The sequence below is a fragment of the Molothrus ater genome, chromosome Z (genome assembly GCF_012460135.2).
Source record: "Molothrus ater isolate BHLD 08-10-18 breed brown headed cowbird chromosome Z, BPBGC_Mater_1.1, whole genome shotgun sequence".
Lineage (NCBI taxonomy): Eukaryota > Metazoa > Chordata > Aves > Passeriformes > Icteridae > Molothrus > Molothrus ater.
The window spans coordinates 53,333,391-53,345,130 of record NC_050511.2 but is presented as its reverse complement, the minus strand read 5'-3'; positions in this window follow the sequence as shown (position 1 = coordinate 53,345,130).

Sequence of the window (11,740 nt, the reverse complement as noted above, 5' to 3'; positions counted from 1 at the left end):
CTGTCCACAGGGCTCTGCTCAGGCTTGCTGGATTTGCAGAAAAAACACTTTTCTGCAGGCCTGATGGCAGAGTGCCCTGTGATGCAGGGGCCAGGATCATCCTGGCCAGAGCTGCTTGGGAGGATGCCATTGCCGAAGCTGTGAAATCAATGCAAAAGTGGTTTGTGGCTTCCTCATGCTTAACTATCACTGGCAGCCATCTGAACCTGGAGTGCTAACAGAGCTAATCCTGAAACAAAACCACTCCAGGAAGAGATCATGAAAGAACCATCAGCTTCTTCCATCTTCTCTTGTATCCTTTTTACCCTGGCTGATTTCATGACTTGAGCTACATTTACATCTCTTTACATTTACATTTACATTTATCAATTTATGGAAGTGGGACATGAGCAGGTGAAGGAAGGGAAACAAGGAATTGTCCTTTTTTTTGTCCTAAGTCCTTGAATTGCAACCCAGGCTGGCCATAAACTACAAGATTTGGCAAAAATAGAGAAAAAACCACACAACCCAAATCCAACTGTCGAAGAAAAAAAGTCATGAGACAGCAGCCAGAAATTCAGAGCACGTAGTTCACAGTACTGGTATGGTTGGTGGCTGAAGAACACAAGACAGAGCTCTGATTTGGAGCAGATCCATGGTGCATGCACAGGAGGAGGCTCTTGTCTCGCATACTTTGGCTGGTGGCTGTTGGGGGTTGCTTGACCGAGACATGACAAAGCTGCAGTGAGGTTCAGGTGCAGGTAGGCCTCCCACAGAAAGCATTCCAGGGAGTAAACAGCTTGTGCTGTGGAGCACAAAGGGTTGTAAATTCCCTGGCTTTTCACACAGCCTGTCATTAAGGAGCTCTAGGGTCAAAGGTATGTTTGCTCTTGGTGCTGGTTATGGTTTGGAGATTCACACTGATATTGTGGTACAGCCTTCCTTGAGGCAGGAGTGCTGCTGAGGCTAGCATGGTTTGCTGCAGATGGCTGCTGGACTGGAGCAGCTTGGGAGAAGCAAGGTATTCCTTCAGGCAGTCCCTTGTCCCAGCCTCAGCCAGCCCTGCCCTCTACCAGCAGCCCACACTGAGACAAAGAAATTAGAGTAGTGAAAACTTCCTACATGACTGCCATTCGGTGAGTTGAAATCAAACTAGGAAGCAAAATATCTCGCACTGAATTCAATTATATATGGAGGACTGCTCAGCTGTGTAGGCAATGATATCTGACTGTCCCCAGTGCCACTGCCTATTGTTTATTCCTGGGCTGTTTGCACAAAAGCAAGAAGTGCACTGAAAGCCTGTCTATATCATAATAATGAGCTATTTGAATAATGAGTAATTTGATAGACATAATTGTGCAATATCTAGTAACAGAAAAGTCTCGAGCTATTCATGAGTCCCGTTTCCTGAGAAAGGAAGGATATACTATTTCAGTGAGTAACCTGTAGAGAGAATTTGAGATAACATTACTACTATATCAATATCTTAGGAAATGCAGCCTCTGAGGGGATACATTATACTGTTATAAAATACTCTTTGGTGTGTTTTCACCACACAGGGGTGATGTGCTCCATGGGATACCTGATAGCTACAGCGTAAGAAAGGCTTGTCACCTTCTACCTCTCGGCTTGGAAGAGGACTGGTGAGATAGCAGTGGGCTGGCCATTCACCTGTGCTTCTCCCCCAGGTCTTGCAGGCAGCTGGGACCTTTGTGCTTGGGGAAGTTTGACTCCAGAACAGGAGAAATGAGCCACTTCTGGCTGAAGCGAACTGCAGTTCCTCCACCAGAAGGAAGGTGTATAAAAGGCATGGAGTGGGGACAGGCACGGAGCAGAAATGTGATGTCTGCCACATGTCTAACACCATTCCCCAGCTGTCCTGTGGAGTCCCCTTGCCCACTGTGTCTGGGTGGTTGTGCAGTGCCTCACCTGATAGCTGATCCTCATGCCTGGTGTGAACATTTCAGTGGGACTGATGGTTGCCTTCATCAAGCAAAGGATAGTACTTGGGTTGCTGGGACCAGTTTTTCTGCCACAGTTGTATACAGGCATGTTGTATCCATCTCATACCTAAAAGCTTCATCAGGCCTGGGATGAAGAAAAGAGCTGACAGGAAGATTTCTTCCCGTTTGAGTTACCCCACAAACACGTCACCAGTAGAGTGCAAACACATGAGAGAGATCATGTATGCAATTATCCACACTAGTAGGTAGAGAGACGATTTGTCATTTAAACAAAAGCTTGGAAGTTAAGAAAGCCAGATGGACCCTGAGTACAAATGCATCATGCTGTTCCTCAGCATACATCCACTACAAGCTGTGCTTTGAAGGGAGGCATGCCCACCTTGGGTGTTGCCCTGTGGGGCATGCACAGGCACCAGCCCAATGCCACAGGCCCAGTGACTGATGCAGCATCACTCAGTTTGGACGAGACCACCAGTAGGGGCAACTTTGTCGGCTTTGACACAGCTCCCGCGGCCGCGGCACCTGAGCAGAGGCGGTGCTCCTGGGCCCCTCCCGGTGCCTGCCAGCCCTGCCGCCACGCTCCGGGATGAGGCGTTCTCGGGAGCATCCCGAGTCCCGTGAGGGGGTGGGCGGGCAGAGCATCTGCGGCACCAGGACGGCCCTTTCGCGGAGCGCCCCGGGACCGGGACCGGGCAGCGCGGCGGGCACGAAGGGAGCGCAGGGGCGGTCCTGGAGCGATCCCCCCTGGAGCGGGCGCGGGGCCATGGAGGCGGCCGCGGAGAGCACCCGGTTCAGCTACATCCTGGAGCTGCTGCGGCGGGACAAGGTAGGGACGGCGAGCGGGACAGCGCGGGGCGGGCAGGCAGAGCCCGCGGGGAGAGACCGCTGCCTTCGCCAGTGGTTTGTCGGGTTTTTTAGGGGAATGTCGGGGGACGAATGACCCGTCTTCACATCTTATGTACTCTGGAGGTTCGACTAATATTTGCCACATACTTCCGAGGCTACGAGGTGAAAACGTTAAAAAATAATTTCCACGCGAAGCGTCCCCCAGCCCAGCACAGCTGGGCGCGCATCTGCCGCGTCTGCAGCCCCGCTCCTGCTCCGTGCGCGGCGGAATGCCCCGCTCCAGCGCGGGGATGGGATGCGCCCTGCCCGGGGGGATGCTGCTGCTGGCCACCGGCTGCGGGCAACGCTGGAGAGAGAGCTGCCTTCCCCAGGCACCGATTCAGAGCTGGCCTGTATTTTGAGGAAAACTTGCACGCGCATTTCGTAGGAAAGAAAAGAAAAGAGAAAAAAAAAAAGAAAAAGAAAAAGAAAAAAGAGCAAATCCAAATTCTTGTACTGCTGAGATGTTGATATGTGTGCAACTTCTTGTACTGTTGAGATGCTGATATGTGTGAAAACCAGGGAGCAGCAAAGATTCAGGCACAGTGGGTTTTTTTCAAAAAATGAAGCAGCCACAATTTTAAACTATTGTTTAATTACTGTTTGCCACAATTATTTTTAAACATAAAACTTAAAACTTAAAAGTAATTGTGGCAAACAATGGTGCTATCAGAAATATTGCTTATTCCAGACTCATCCTGCTGGCTTTCCAGCATATCTTCAAAGGCTCCCTTCACAGCCAGGTCTTTGCGCACATCCTTCTCCCCCTCCCTCTCCTCCACTCCCTCTTCTAAAAGTTCTGGAACAACCTTGAGAGCAGGTGAATGAGGAGTTTCCTGGGTGATTTTCTGCTTCTCTTTGCCTGAGCATAATCATGTAAAGGAAAATTCATTTTTGTTCTGTCCATTTTACACACCAAAGAAAACCATAAAGTGTTTCAGGCCAGAAACCCCTTGTGTGTGGAATGTAATGGGACAGTGCTACATCTGTCCCTTATTCCACAGTTAAGCAGTTTGGACTTAATTCAGACACCCTCTGCAAGAGCATATGGCTCGATAGACAGCAGAGTTGGCACAGTAGTGTGAAATATGCATGTTTATTACGAACAGTGCTGTTGTTTATACATAGACAATGACATTGCCAAGTACCATCATCACAGACACTTGATGTACATGAAGAAAAGGGGAGCAAGACCAGTTGTGTGACTGCCACAGACTTCCCATGGTGGCGGTCACTGCTTGAGCTTCTCCAGCTCCCCGCTCTGAGACCTTTTGCTCTCCACATTTTCCTTTTGCATTTTTTGAACCTTCAGACCGGGGTTTTAGATTACAGCCTCTTTGTAATTTATTGATGTTATCCAGCAGCTTGGGGGTATTCTGCTGGGATAATTAAACTGCTTTCTCAGATGACATAAATCATGCCAGCAAAAGGACTCTTCTGCATGCTAAACTGCATTTGCTTGGGGTCAGGGTATTGCTGCTTAGAGGTTTCAGCACTCCAGTCTTCCTGTTCCCACATCCCCCCATCAATAAAGCTTTTGCAATAAAGCCTGGAAGCATTAACATTCTCTGAGTTAACTGCTAAGCATCTGGCTTTCACTGAACAAAGATCTATTAGAAAATCAGGACACAATAAGAATACTTTACACTTGCACACTCACTCTCAATACACAGGGTCCCTGCAGTATGGTGCATCAGCTCTTGAACCCTGGGCACATGACCCCTTTTGGCAAGCATGCTGTTTTTCCACTTAGCTGGCAACCTCCCTCAGACCTCTCAAACAGGGCAAATCATTATATATCGCTTTTCCCCGGGGGAATGTCACTTCAAAAACCTGTTATCTCTTTTAAGGATCTGTACTCATTATTCTCCTGTGACCCCCCTTCATACATACAACTTGCACATAGTACCTAGAACAGAAAGATGCATGTAGCACTTTTAGTTCCAACAAGACACTCCTTGTGTAATCCATATATCCACAACATCTGTTTAGGCTCACTACAATACTCTGAGATATTCTGGGCCTCCCTGGCACCTGTCACAAATGTCACAGTAGCATCTGAGAACTCCAAAATACCCCTGAGAGACAGATTAACAACTAACTGCATTTTGTATCAGAGGCACTGGTGCAGAAAGAGATTGTATGACCTTCTTTCAGGACTCTGAAATCTCAGTTCAAACCACAAACACAAAGGACACTCATCTCTCTCAAAACGATACATCATTCCAGAAATGGTCTCAGGCCTCTTCCCCACCCTTGCCCAAATTATTCCCTGTAAGTTTACTTTTGCAGTAGTCAAAATACACTCACTCCTACCCCAGCTATTCACCCAAACTCCAATTCAAATTGGTTTACTTTCATAGGTGTATGTTTTGTTCTTTTGAAATGCATAGGGTTCTCTTGTAGTATTAACTCCAGAGAATTTTTAGATGTTGTAAAAAAACAATCATATCTGATGGGTTAAATGATACCAATGCTTGCCATCTGTTCCGTAAAACCATTTGTGAGCATTTTTCTATAAGCAGAATACAATCAATAAGCTGATATAAACCAGTGGGAGTTTCAGATGGAAGCTAACAACATGCTCGATTTTTTAATCAAGGTCCTCACTTGTTTGCTTTGTTTTACCATCTTTTCCTACACTCCACATGGTTTGCAGAAACCAACAGTTTGTTGTTTATAAGAAACAGCTTTAAAAGCTATTCTCCAGAAAAAGCATTTAGAGAAATAGATACTACTGGAAACAAGCTCTAAGCCCCATATCATCTGAGCATGAGAAATATATAAAAATAATTTTAAGAGCATTTTAAGTTCTGCATGCTCTCTACCTGCAACCTGCAGGTGACATTGATTTCTGTCCCTGCCTTCTGCCTGGTTTCATGTAATGACTAATGTAAAATTCTCTTGTGGTAGCATTTCACCTTTTGTCCAGGTGACAAAAAGGGATACAGCTATACAGAGGTTCAAACTGAAATCACAGTGAGGAGCCAGAGAGGAGAAATGAAACATTATTAGTGGCTGTGGTGGCTGGCAGGTGGCTCTGGGCTGCCTGACTCAGCTGAACTGGAGCTCTGCTCCTCATGTGAAAGAAGATAAGGCTTTGCATATTTCTTGCTTATGTGCGGGAAAGTGCTTCTTTGGGGTTTGGGCCCCTATGAGGAGAATTCTCCTCTAACAGCAATTTTCTTTTCTTTTACAGAGTATTCAAAAGCATGCCAGAATATGTGTATATTGTGAGGGGCATTTGCACAAAGAAGTGACTCTGGTTGAGAGAGTATGTAAAGATAACTTGGAGTTCAGTGTCAGGTAGCAGCATTAAGTTAGATACTTCAGAGGGGTCTGAGATGGAAATCTAACAGTCAAGAGCAGTTAAAATCCAATTTGCCTGTCTTCACAGCTTTTAATCAGTTACTTGGCTGGGTTAGTCAGCCTGTATGACAAAGGTGTGTTTCCACATCTTAGACATGTCCTCATCTCTCCAACAGTTTTCTTGAAGCACCTAGAAGCACATGGGATGTGACATGGCAGGGGTGAGCTGCCAGCTTTTTCTTCTGTGACAGGGGTATATGAAGTCTGAAGCAAAGGAGAGAAGCTCCCCATGTGCTCCATGTGTACTGTACTATTTATTGTGTTACATCTTTATGGTGTCAGAAACTGAGCCCGTGACTGATTTGCTTATATTATTTTTTTTCATGAAAATGGTTTATATTCTAAATCCTTTTCAAAATAACCTTACATTGTTTTTCTGCTAAACAGTAATAATATCTTTAGAGGTAGGACTGTCTCTAAATTTAGAGCTGGGAGATATTTTGTTTTTAATGTATTGTATTTTTGGAAAGCTTTTTCATTAGAATTCTTTCACTACTTGGCAAGTGATTGCAAGATATGGAGGGAAAGAGCAGAGTCCTCTGTGTGGACTATTGTATGTAGCTGGTCCTTGGATCCTCTGCTGCTTTCCAGGCATCGTGGAACTGAAGCACAGCGCTGTACATTTGGCAGTAAGTTAAAAAGTAAAGACACACTGAACCACTTTAGCACACTTTGAAACATGCTAGCTACAAATCCTACCCAAAGCTAATTGCAGACCAAGTGTACTGGCAGCTCAATGAGTGCGGTCTTTATTGCTCGGTCCTCTCTGCAAAGCAGTGGCACATGGGACCTTCTGAACTTGTCCAGTCCTGCTGATCAGGTTATGGGATCTGTTAGGAAACCTGCCCAGCCTTCAGGATTATGGACCTGTGGCACTTCTGTGCAGAGAAGACAAACAACCCTAAACCAAGGGATTAGGATATTTTTGTTTTATGATGAGATACTCAGGCCATAGTTATGTTCACTTTGAAACACCCAAGGTCTACAGATCCATGCTAGCTCTTCAAGGTCCCACAGCTGAAGGGCAGCCATTGCGAAGACAAAAATGAGCCTCTATTCCTGAGCCAAAACAGGCACATTTATCTTAGGCAGCATAAATTCCTGCCTTATTGCGGCCTTATTTTTTAGCCTGCGTGACTGAAAGAAACCTGTGGGTAAAAGTCATCTTCATTAGGTTCAGCTGTACGGGAGAAGAGAAGTAAGCAGAGAAGCAAATTGCATCACTGACAATTTACAGAGAGTGGGATGAGGGCTAACACCCCTCTGAATTCCTCCTGGAAGAAAACACATTGCACAGGGAGAAAAGTGTTTGTGTGTCAGGACAGTCAGTCATACTAGCTCAGGAAAAATTCTGTTCTCATCCTGCATATCTCCACTGTGATGCACTGGCTCTAATAATATTTTCAGTCAGAGGAAGGCAGACCAGCAGGAAACTGCTTCAGTCTCAAGCTGTGGTTGCAAAATCAGCATTAAAATGTCTTGAAAAGCTTTGGTTTGAGGACCTTCTAAAGCCAGGGGAGGTGTTGGCAGAACCTTTCTGGTGCTTTGGGACAGCCTTTTGTTTTTTCATGCAGTAGGACTCCAGCTGCACTGTTTAACAAGTGTAGGATTTTTACAGCTTGTTGGAAAACAGTGCTGCATCCTTCTTCAAACTATCTTAGTAGTTAATGTAAATGAGCACTTGGGAGATTTCTGCATATCAATTATTTAATTAACAAGCATATTTAACCTGAGGTAGGGTGGAAAAGAGAATGCCAATGCCCACCCATCCTAGTTACTGTTTTATTCTGCTGTCTTGGGAGTGCAGGGCGTGCTGTAAGTCCTGGTCAGACCCTGTCTGCCAAAGCAACAGGGCTGAATTTTGAACGATGTGTAGAGCTACTTAAACACTACCCAGGCATTACTCCATGCAAAGAGTCCCTTGTGAGCAGAACGGGTGTCCAGTTGATTCACATATTTGGCTGGAAACAAAGCAGAAAGGTAGGTCTGACTTCTGTAGTCGTGCTGATCTTATTAACCCCCTTGTCAGAAGCCAAGGACAGGAGTCTTTTCTGACATTGGTTTGTGCTCTTATCTTTTTAATGTATCAGTCATTTCTAGCTGTTGCTTTTCCTCCCAGTACTTGAGGCTAATGAGAATTTTGGCACTGCAAATTTAGTAGTCCCGAGCTGGGAGAGGATCAAAAGGCTAGTAAAAAGGTGTGAGTGCAGAAGAGGGAGTTTTGCCCTTTGCAGACCTTCAAGGACATTTTCTTCCATGTAATGGAGGTGGTAATTAAAATCTTGCTCTAAACTACCCTGAAGCCCGAGCAAACAAGTACACAAACAAGATAATACCTTAATGACCTGTTAAGAGATTGAACAAGGAATAATTCACAAGTCCTGGCAGTAACAGTAGCTGGCACTGTGGTCCACGTGAAGACTTCAGGAGGCCAGGGGAAAATGTGTGCTCCATGTTTGTCTGCACTAGCAACATCCACCTGCGCTGGCATCTGCACCTTTGGCATGGAGTTCAGAATGGTTTCCCTTGCTGAGGCACCAAAGACAAAAGTTCATCCTACTCTTTCAAAGGCAGCCTTAGAGCCCAGGGGTCTTTGTTCTAGCCTGAGGCTGATTGTTTATTTGGCCCTGCATCAGCCACAATCCAGCATCTGTGGTGGGTAGCGTGCTAGTGCAGACAAGTGCTTATTAAAAACTGGTAAGCCTGCTGGTAAGGAAAGCTGGAATCAAGGAAGCTGGGGAATAGTAGAGGTAGGTAAGAGATAATATCCTTATTCAGAGGCTTGCAAATCAGTATTCAAAGCATAATTGGAAGGCTGACAACATAAGACCTTACCAACCTGTTCTCCCCACGCCCAGTTAAGTGACATGTTTCACTTTGAATACACATACTGTACATTTGCTGGCATTATCAGAATAATTTCAACCAGAGCACTCTGTATTTTTATGAAACTGGTTACTAAAGTAAATGCTAAATAATATTTTTATAAGTCTTCTGTAGAAAGTTCTTCTTTGTTATACTGGACATGTAAAAAATCACCTCTGTCTCCATGATTTGTGAGTGTAAATTTCCATTCAAGTTTAACATCCAGGCCCCAAAACCCAGGTGTAAATTATGCCCAAGCAAGGCATTTCAACAGTGTTTGTTTTATTGACTCATATGAAAAGTGGTTTTCAGGGGAAAAGGGAACTTCTTATCCTGATGTTTTTCTTCAAATAGGCAAGTAGGTCAAATTTGGTGTTTGTCAAATTGGCAACATTTCATCACTCATAACCCAGGCTTCATGTATTTTAATTAACTAAACCTCCTTAGGACAGTGCATGCTTTCACTCAAAGCTTTCTAACTGGTTCTTTCTCCCTTAGCTTAAGCTATGTTAACTATTGCCACTGCAATGGTTGTGTGTGCACCCTTGCCAAAACCTGAAGGTGCTGGAAATTTAAAAGTATTTTTAGTTTGTTCTAGTGGATGGTGAAAAGGGTATTTACTACCCCTTTTCCAATGGAAACATGCTGTAAGGGAAGGGTAGGAGGTGCTGGCCATCATAACCACTTCCCCACCTCTTTTTCATCCTAGCTGCCACAAAACCTGCCTGGTGCATGCCCCCTGCATGATATTTGAGAACTCAGGGCAGTCAGGCAAAGCCCCCAGTGACAGGAAAAGGGGAAACACCATACCTATTTTTGATTAGGGGATGAAGGATGGTCTGGGTAATTACAGACTTGTGAGCCTTACCTCGGTGCCTGGGAAGAGCATGGGACAGTCCTCATGGAAAAATGTTAATGCACATGAAAAACAAGGAGGTGGTCTGAGACAGCCAGCACAGCTTCAGAAAAGGGAAATTGTGCCTGATCAAACTGGTCACCTTCTGTGATGGGTGACTGCAAAAGTTGACAAGGCAAGACCGAGAGATGACCTCTGTAATGTCTTTGACACAGTCCCACATGACATTCTTATCTCCAAATTGGAGAGACATGGATTTGATTGATGGACTATTCAGTGGATGAGGAATTGGCCAGAGAGCTGTGGTCAATGGTTCTGTGTGCAGGTGAAGGCCAGTGATGAGTAGTTTTCCTCAGAGCTCTCTCTTCGGACTGGTGCTCTTCAGCATCTTTATTAATGACATGGGCAGTGAGATCCAGGGCACCCTCAGCAAATCTGAAGATGGCACAAAGCTGAGCAGGGCAGCTGACACAAAAGAAGGAAGGGATGTCATCCAGGGGTGTTGGATCGGCGGAAGAAAAGCAGCACTCAATATGAGTGACCAGCACGTCTCGAACTTTATTGATAGTTCACACATATTTAGATTGGTGTTAATGAAGCTTATACATATTGCAAAGCTGAGCTCATTATTGGTTAATTACTTATCAGTCAACTACGCCTACTTCTATACTCTTATGGTTATTTTGTTACTACTTCTACATTCTTGTGGTTATTCTGCTGAAACTATCCTCATATTTTTGGCAAAAGATCCTCTCCTCTATCCTGTTGTTGCACCAAGGGCACAATGTCCTTGTCAGTGGTTGGACACTGACTGCTGAATCCTAGACTTGCCTGCTTCTAATGTAACTAATGGTATTATGTCGACGTGACCTTTCTCAGCTAGCCAACTGTCCACAAAGCTCTCCACACAGGGGGACCTGGACAAACCAGAGAAGTGGGGCCATGAGAATCTTACGAAGTTCAGCAAGTGCAAGGAGCTGCGCCTGGATCGAGGCAATTCCAAATGCGAGGACAGACTGGGAGAAGGAGTCATTGAGAGCAGCCCTGAGGAGAAGGACTTGAGGGTTCTCAGGATGCAAAGTTGGATATCAGGCACCAGTGTGCACTTGCAGCCCAGAGAGCCAATTGTATCCTGGTCTGCATCAAAAGAAGTGTGGCCAGCAGCTTGAGGGAGGAGATTATCCCCCTCTCCTCTGCCCTTACTCTATCCACCCGGAGTACTGCATCCAGGTCTGCGATTCTCAGCACAAGACAGACACAGATCTGTTGTAGTGAGTCCAAAAGAGGGCCATAAAAATGATCAGAGGGCTATAACACCTCTCCTGTGAAGACAGGCCAACAGCCCTCAGAGACTACTGAGCATAGAGAAGGTTCCATGGAAACCTTACTGTGGTCTTTCAGTACATAAAGGGGGCTTATGAAAAAGAGGGAGAGGGAGTTATTACATGGCCAGGTAGTGTAAAAAGGCATAATGAATTTAAACTTAAAGAGGGCAGGTTTAGATTATATGTTAGGAAGAAATTCTTCACTGAGACAGTGATGAGACACTGGCATAGGTTGCCCAGAGTAGCTGTTGATGCTCCAACCCTGGAGTAAGGCCAGGTTGAAGAAGGCTTGAGCAATCCATTCTGGAAGGTGTCCTGGGCATTGGAATTAGAGTGTTTGGGTTGAGAGGACACTATCTGAAGCTGCATCAGGAGTAGTTTAGGTTGGACATGAGAGGGAATTTCTTCAAAGTCCAGGGAGATGGTGAAGGTATTTCAGGAGAGACTGGATGTAGCTCTTAGCGCCAAGGTCTAGTTGACATGATGGCTGTAGGACA